Source organism: Vombatus ursinus, unplaced genomic scaffold (assembly GCF_900497805.2).
Source record: "Vombatus ursinus unplaced genomic scaffold, bare-nosed wombat genome assembly UNPS02015255.1, whole genome shotgun sequence".
Lineage (NCBI taxonomy): Eukaryota > Metazoa > Chordata > Mammalia > Diprotodontia > Vombatidae > Vombatus > Vombatus ursinus.
In genome coordinates this window covers 40,623,705-40,630,263 of record NW_020955033.1, presented here as the reverse complement: position 1 = coordinate 40,630,263, position 6,559 = coordinate 40,623,705, and the positions used below count along the sequence as shown (strand labels likewise).

The 6,559-nt window shown below is 38.7% G+C and overlaps 2 pseudogenes; both read left to right on the top strand.

Annotated features, from left to right (window-relative positions):
* The first annotated feature begins 843 nt into the window (after positions 1–843).
* LOC114031943 lies at positions 844–1,433 on the top strand (annotated as a pseudogene).
* Positions 1,434–5,653: 4,220 nt separating this feature from the next.
* On the top strand, positions 5,654–6,210 carry LOC114031816 (annotated as a pseudogene).
* The last annotated feature ends 349 nt before the right edge of the window (positions 6,211–6,559 follow it).

The following is a 6,559-nucleotide window of genomic DNA, read 5'->3' as shown; positions in this document are numbered from 1 at the left end:
GTGGTGCAGTGGATAGAGCACCGGCCCTGAAGTCAGGAGGACTCAAGTTTAAATGCGGCCTCAGACCAAATACTTGCTGGGCAAGTCACTTAACTCCAATTGCACAAAAAAAAAACAAATAAACCTTTTTAAATGCTTTTTAGTACATGGATATATAAATTTATTAATAGGATCATCTTCAAAATCGAAATACCCACAAACAGGAGGTTCCAGTGCTGTTTTTGAATGACATTGTGTTGATTACATCATTTCCCAAGATATTGTAGGACCTCTTAAAAAGAGATTTACAATCACCCCAACCATGGCTAGTCCATACATTTAGGAAATACTAAACTAAGGAAAAATGTCTATTCATCAGATTTTAAATTTGCATCTGAATGGATACCCTATAGAGCTTGTTCAATTGTATGCATGTTTGAGACAGACAGCAGAGATGGACAACGAACTAGGACCAAAGATATGCCAGAGGAAGAGAGCAGGCTATATTGTTTTTGGGAAACGGTAAAGCATTTTTTACTGATCCCAAGATTCCCATGAAAACCAAAGCCCATCTCTTGAAATCAAACATTTTACTTTTGTTGCTGTATGTCAGTGATACCTGAAACACCACTGCCTCAAAAGTAATAAAAAGGAGCATCACAGCCCTCCCTGGGGCTGGTTGGCTGGCCTGGCACATTCCTTCAGGCCAGCCTTTCCCTGTGCCCCTGCCCTGTAAAGGGAAGCCTGGAGTGAGGAAGAAGAAAGAAAGCAAGAGTGAGAGAGAGAATGAACTATGGGAAGGAGCCATCCCAGGCCAGCAGCATGCATCCCACAGCCAGTTTTCAGAGAAAAAATTTGACCAGGATGTCCAGTGATAAGCAAAGGTCAGATGATGAAAGTCGAAGTACCAGCAACGATAGTTCAAATACAGATCAGAGGGATCCAGCAGCACCAGAACCTGAAGAGCAAGAAGAAAAACACCATACTCTAGCAAAACCACTGCTAAGTTATTCATTACTGCTAAAAGAATTCAGACAGAGCCAGCTCAAATAACCTTTGACCCACCTCCAAATTGCAGTGCTGGGCCTAAAGGAGATAACCCTTATGAGTGGAGATCAACTGTACTTAGACCAGCAGGTTCTGTATATGAAAGTGGTGTGTTTTTTTCTGGATATCACATTTTCGTCAAATTATCCATTTAAGCCACACCAAAGGTTACTTTCCAAACCAGAATTTATCACTGCAATATCGTCAAGGAGTCATCTGTCTGGATATCCTTAGACAACTGGAGCCTTGCTCTGACTATTTCAAAGTTTTTGCTATCTGTTTTCTCTTGACAGATAGCAATCCTGCCAATCCTCTCTCTAGTTGGAAGCATAGCCACTCAGTATTTGACCAACAATATAGAATGTGACAGGACAGCCAGACAGTGGACCAAGAGATATGCAACATAAATTGTCTTTTTTTGTGCAGTAAGAAGCAGGAGGCCCCTTTATACTGCACAGCAAATCTTTACAGCCTTTACAATGCAGACTTGTGTATTATGTTATACTGATTCTACTCTGCTTTTATCCTTTGAAAACTGGAAGACTTCCCAAAAAGGTAAACGCTAACACAAGTAGAACTTGGTTCAGTTAGTTATGTTTAAAATGCCTACTTGCAAGTCTTGCTTCTTTGGGATATCAAAATATATTTTGTGATGTACTAAGGATACTATTCCTGAATTCTACCAAATATTATAGTGCATTTTAACCTAATTTATAATCTGCATGCAGTTATTAAAGTAGCTTATACATGACTAGAAATCATGTCATTTGTATTAAACACAGATCTATTTCCAACTATGTGGTACATGCTGTTGTGGAAAAAGTTTTACCTTTTACCTTTGGTCAGTTTGTAATGAAAGGATTTCTTTTACCCTTTATAGCTCAGAGCAAGCATTTAATGTATCACCTCAAACACCATAAACATGTTCAGAGTGAGAGGGGAGAAGATAAGTATCACACAAAGGGCAATAAATAGGGCATGATGGGAATAACAAGGCTGTTAACAATGTTCAACCAATGAGAAACTCTGAAGAACAGTAGTAATGAATATCGTTGAAGAATTACATAATAGAAAGAAGTGGGCTGGTCATGTAGTGAGATCTAAAGATGATAGATTCTGTCCAGATTACCCTACAGGTACCCTAGTGATAAGAGGGGGAAAAAAAGAAAACAAGGCCTCCAACACATTGAGTAGATGCCATATGAAGAAATTTTGAGGGGACTTGGCCATATCACACAGGATGGGCAGGCATGGATGGGTTTCAATCTGCATTGCTAGAGGGAGCTCCCTTATTAGTGAGCTAACAGATGCAATGGGTCATAGGATCCCCAGATTAGATCTAAACTTGGAAGGGACCTCAGAAACCAACCAGTTCAACTGCCTAGTTTTACACAGGACTAAACTGGGGGGTACAGGGAGGTTGTGACTTGCTCACATAGCTAGTAAGCAACAGAAGGAATTTGAACCCAGGTCCTGACTCAATATTTGAGGCATCAGATACATGAACTGGAATAAGGTTATCAGAAAGAGACTTCTTTAAGGTGATTGGCATAAGGAAAGGAATAACTAAAGGAGAAAGGAAGACAGTTGATGTGAAAAAAAAAAATCAGAGGAAAATAATAGCATCAGCATTTTTCGTTCACCCTCAGCCACTAGAAATGTTTCCTTTAAAAAGATAGATAGATGGAAAATGTTATCTGCCTATAGAATATTTTTGAATAGGGTCAACCAATGGGAGGCTGGGAGATGATCAGAAAAATAGGAGATACATCTGTCAGTTATAAATATACCTCAAGATGTGTATTGAAGGCAGACCAGACTGTTACAATTTGGACTGCAAATACTGGAGTCACTGCATCTCCTCCCACTCACCTCACCTGGAAAAATCAGAACTCTTGAGGTACTTGTGAAGATGTAAAAATTATATTAAAAAATTCTCATGGAGAAGAGGTTGCTCAAAGAGGTACAGTCTTCAAAACAACTTTACCTAAGGAGGAGGAGGAAGAGGGAAAGAAAGAAGTTGAGAGAAATTAATAACAAAGGATTTTGGGAGATCCAGAGTTCACCCCTTTTTTTAAAGTCCTGATTTTAAAAAGTTCAGTCTTACAAGGGCATTGATGATAACGTCAGTTAACTTTCTTGTTCCAGACCCTACCCAGGTGGAATAACCATTGTGTTCTGCTCAGGCTTTGGTGGGGCATAAATTTTTTGAATAGATTGTGTATGGATGGGGGTGATCTAGGTATAGAAATAGTCTCTGTCCAAGGGTCACATGTCATTCTCAGCCTCATTGTAATATTTTCTCATTGTCAACCAGAATCGATTGCTACTCCTCTTCCAAAAGAGGATATAATCTGAGCCTGCCATCATGATTGCCTTTGGTCTGAGAGATGGCTAAATGACCATCCTTTTATTAACAAATGTGCTGGTCTTATTAATAAAAGGGTTAAATTACCCAGAAACTATGTCTCAAGCCCTTTTAATCACCACAAGTTATTGAAGCAGTTGAGGAAGAGAATGTCTCTCTCACCAGCAGGGAGAGAAGAGTTGTACCATTATGTAAACTATTCAAATATCTTTCTTAAATTAAGAAACTGCCATAATCCTCATCTACATAAAACCTCAGAAGCACAAAATTTTATATTTCCTTTATATGTATAGCCTATAAAGGCTAGAAGCCTAACAGCCTTAATTTCCTTTCTGACACTGAAAAACATGTTTTATAAAAGAAAACCTATCCATAACTTTTTTCTGCAAAATGTGAATTTATGATATGTATTATGGTTTTTTTTTAAATCCATCAAATTTTCCTGCCATTTGTTACTGGATTTTTTTGGTCTTCATTTTTGAAAGCTTTTGTGAGGATAAATAAACCACTATGTGTCTGAGTTATTTGGAGATTTCTCCATCTAGATTATCATTGTGCTATTATTGATAATTCTCTATTCTGTATAATGGTGCTGTGAGGGAGAGGGAAAGCAGTTTCAATATTTTGGACATTTTTGTACTTTTGGTAATCAAGATTACAGATTTTTTTAATAGGAAAAAATGAAACTTTGTAAGAAATATTGCTGGGAGCCAAGATGGAAAAAAAAAAAAAAAAGGCAGAAACTCACCTGAGCTCTCTCTCCCAAACACCTTTAAATAATGCCCCCAAGCAGATTTTGGAATGGCAGAACCCACAAGAAGACAGGGTGAAATAATTTTCTGTCCCAAGACAACTTAGGTTGGCAAGAAAGGTCTGTTGCACCTGGGTGAGAGTGGAGCACAGTCCAGTGCAGGCTAGGCCATAGCAAACCAGGAGCAGGCCTTGGGAGTAACTAAACCAGTAGCTCCTGCTGCTGTTTTTGGAGCTCTCAGCCTACAGATGTAAGAGGTAGAACAATGGGCAGAAGATTACAGGTATCCCTCTGCTGGCACTAGGGGCAGGACCGTTTTGTTTATACTCAGATCTAGGTCACATTCCTGGGGGCGGGGTAGGGGAAGTCCCATACCAGAGCTCAGTCACAGAGGACTGAGTACCCTCCTCACAGTTCTAGGGCACAAAAGAATGCTTGTGGTCACTTATAGACTACAGCACAGGTCAGGAGAATAGTAGACACATTCTCCTTACATCATGTCACCAAGAACTGAAAAGTTACGGGTCCCTAGAAGTGTCTCTGAAAACAGCTGCACAAAACTTCTGAAGCTTAGGATAGTGTGTACCCCACCCTGGAAGCAAAAAAAATGCTTAAGAAAATAAGACCTAAGAAAATAGACTAGATCAAATGGCAAAAGAGGTCCAAAAAGCCAATGAGAAGAATCCTTAAAAAGCAGAATCAGCCAAATGGAAAAGGAGGTCCAAAAGCTCACCGAGGAAAATAATTCCTTAAAAATTAAAATGGAGTAAATGGAAGTCAATGACTGGGTTTTATTTTATAATTTCTTGATTTCTCAAAGAATGAAAATAGGAGACAAAGTGAAAGATCCTATTGGAAAAATTCACCCGGAAAATAGATCCAGGAGACATCATTTAAGAATTGTTTGATCATGGCTTTCAGAAAGTCCAAGAGCCTATTCCTCATCTTTCAAGAAATTAAGGAAAACTGCCCTGATATTCTAGAACCAGAGGGTAAAACAGAAACTGAAAGAATCTATCAATCATGTCCTGAAAGAGATCCCAGAATGAAAACTCCCAAGAATGTTAAAATCAAATTTCAGAGCTCCCAGGAAAAGGAGAAAATATTGCAAGTAATCAGAAAGAAACAATTCAAGTATCCTCGAGCCACAGTCAGAATAACACAAGATTTAGCAGCTTCTACAATGAACTGGAGGGGTTAGAATGATATTCTAGAAGGTAAAGGAGCTAGGATTACATCTAAGAATCAAAATTATACCCAGCAAAAATGAGTATAATCCTTTGGAGGAAAAAAGGAACATTGAATGAAATGAAAACCTATTATGCCATATTGCTTCCTAGAGATGAGGATAACCTAACAAATAGAAAGAAATTGAATTGTTTTTGTTTTTGTTTTTTAAAGAGGAGGGGTGGCACAGTGTTTCATGATTCTGTTTAATAAAATCTGCCCTCAGTTTGCTGAAATGAACATACTCAAGATGTAGATTATGTTTCCTGACAGAAAGAACTATGAATTCACTTTCTTGCATCTTCTGCAGAAAGAGGCAGCTACTGGAAAAGCTCTGGCTTCCAAGTCACTGTGACCTACCAAGGCCAAGTGACCCAGACCCCAAGTTACTTGAACTTTTCAAATCAACTAAATCCCTGTCTCCCCACCCTACCACCCAGAGAAGCGCCCCTCTGCAGCCTGTGCCTTGGTCTGAGCCTTCAGCACCGCCTGTGCCTCCAGAGCCTTCAGGAAAGATAGTGAAACAGATTGAGAGCAAGAAAAACTGACTTTGAATTGAAAGATGCTGGAGAAAAATTAGTAGTAATTACTTCTTGGCCACATGGTGTGGACCTTGCAAAATGATCAAGCCTTTCTTTCATTCACTTGGCGAAAAGTACCTAGATGTGATCTTTATAGAAGAGGATGTAGATTACTGTCAGGATGTTGCTGCAGAGTGTGAAGTGAAATGCATGCCAACATTTCAGTTCTATAAAAATGGAAAAAAGGTGGGTGAATTTTCTGGAGCCAATAAGGAAAAGCTCAAACCAACCATTAATGAATTAAAGTAATTGTGGATCCTGTGAATAGTGTGAAGAACTGTCAACTGTCTAAATTATATAATTTATGTTTTTTCCTATTTCCAAAAAGAGATCAAGTGTAACAAGATTATGTATCCAAATAATATTTGACTGTAAATGGCAATAAAATGTAAATCCTATCCTTTTGACACTCCCCCCCAAAAGAAAAAAAAAAGAACTATGAATTCTGACAGAATGTAAATATATAGTAAGAAAAATGTTGTGGAAGCAGTGAAGACTTGGAATCACTCTTCTCTGGGGACAGTGTCAGGGCAAAGGAGGAGAGGAATTGAAGAAAAATAAGTCGGCCATCATGACAATTAAGCATTCTCAGTCCAAGATATTGTG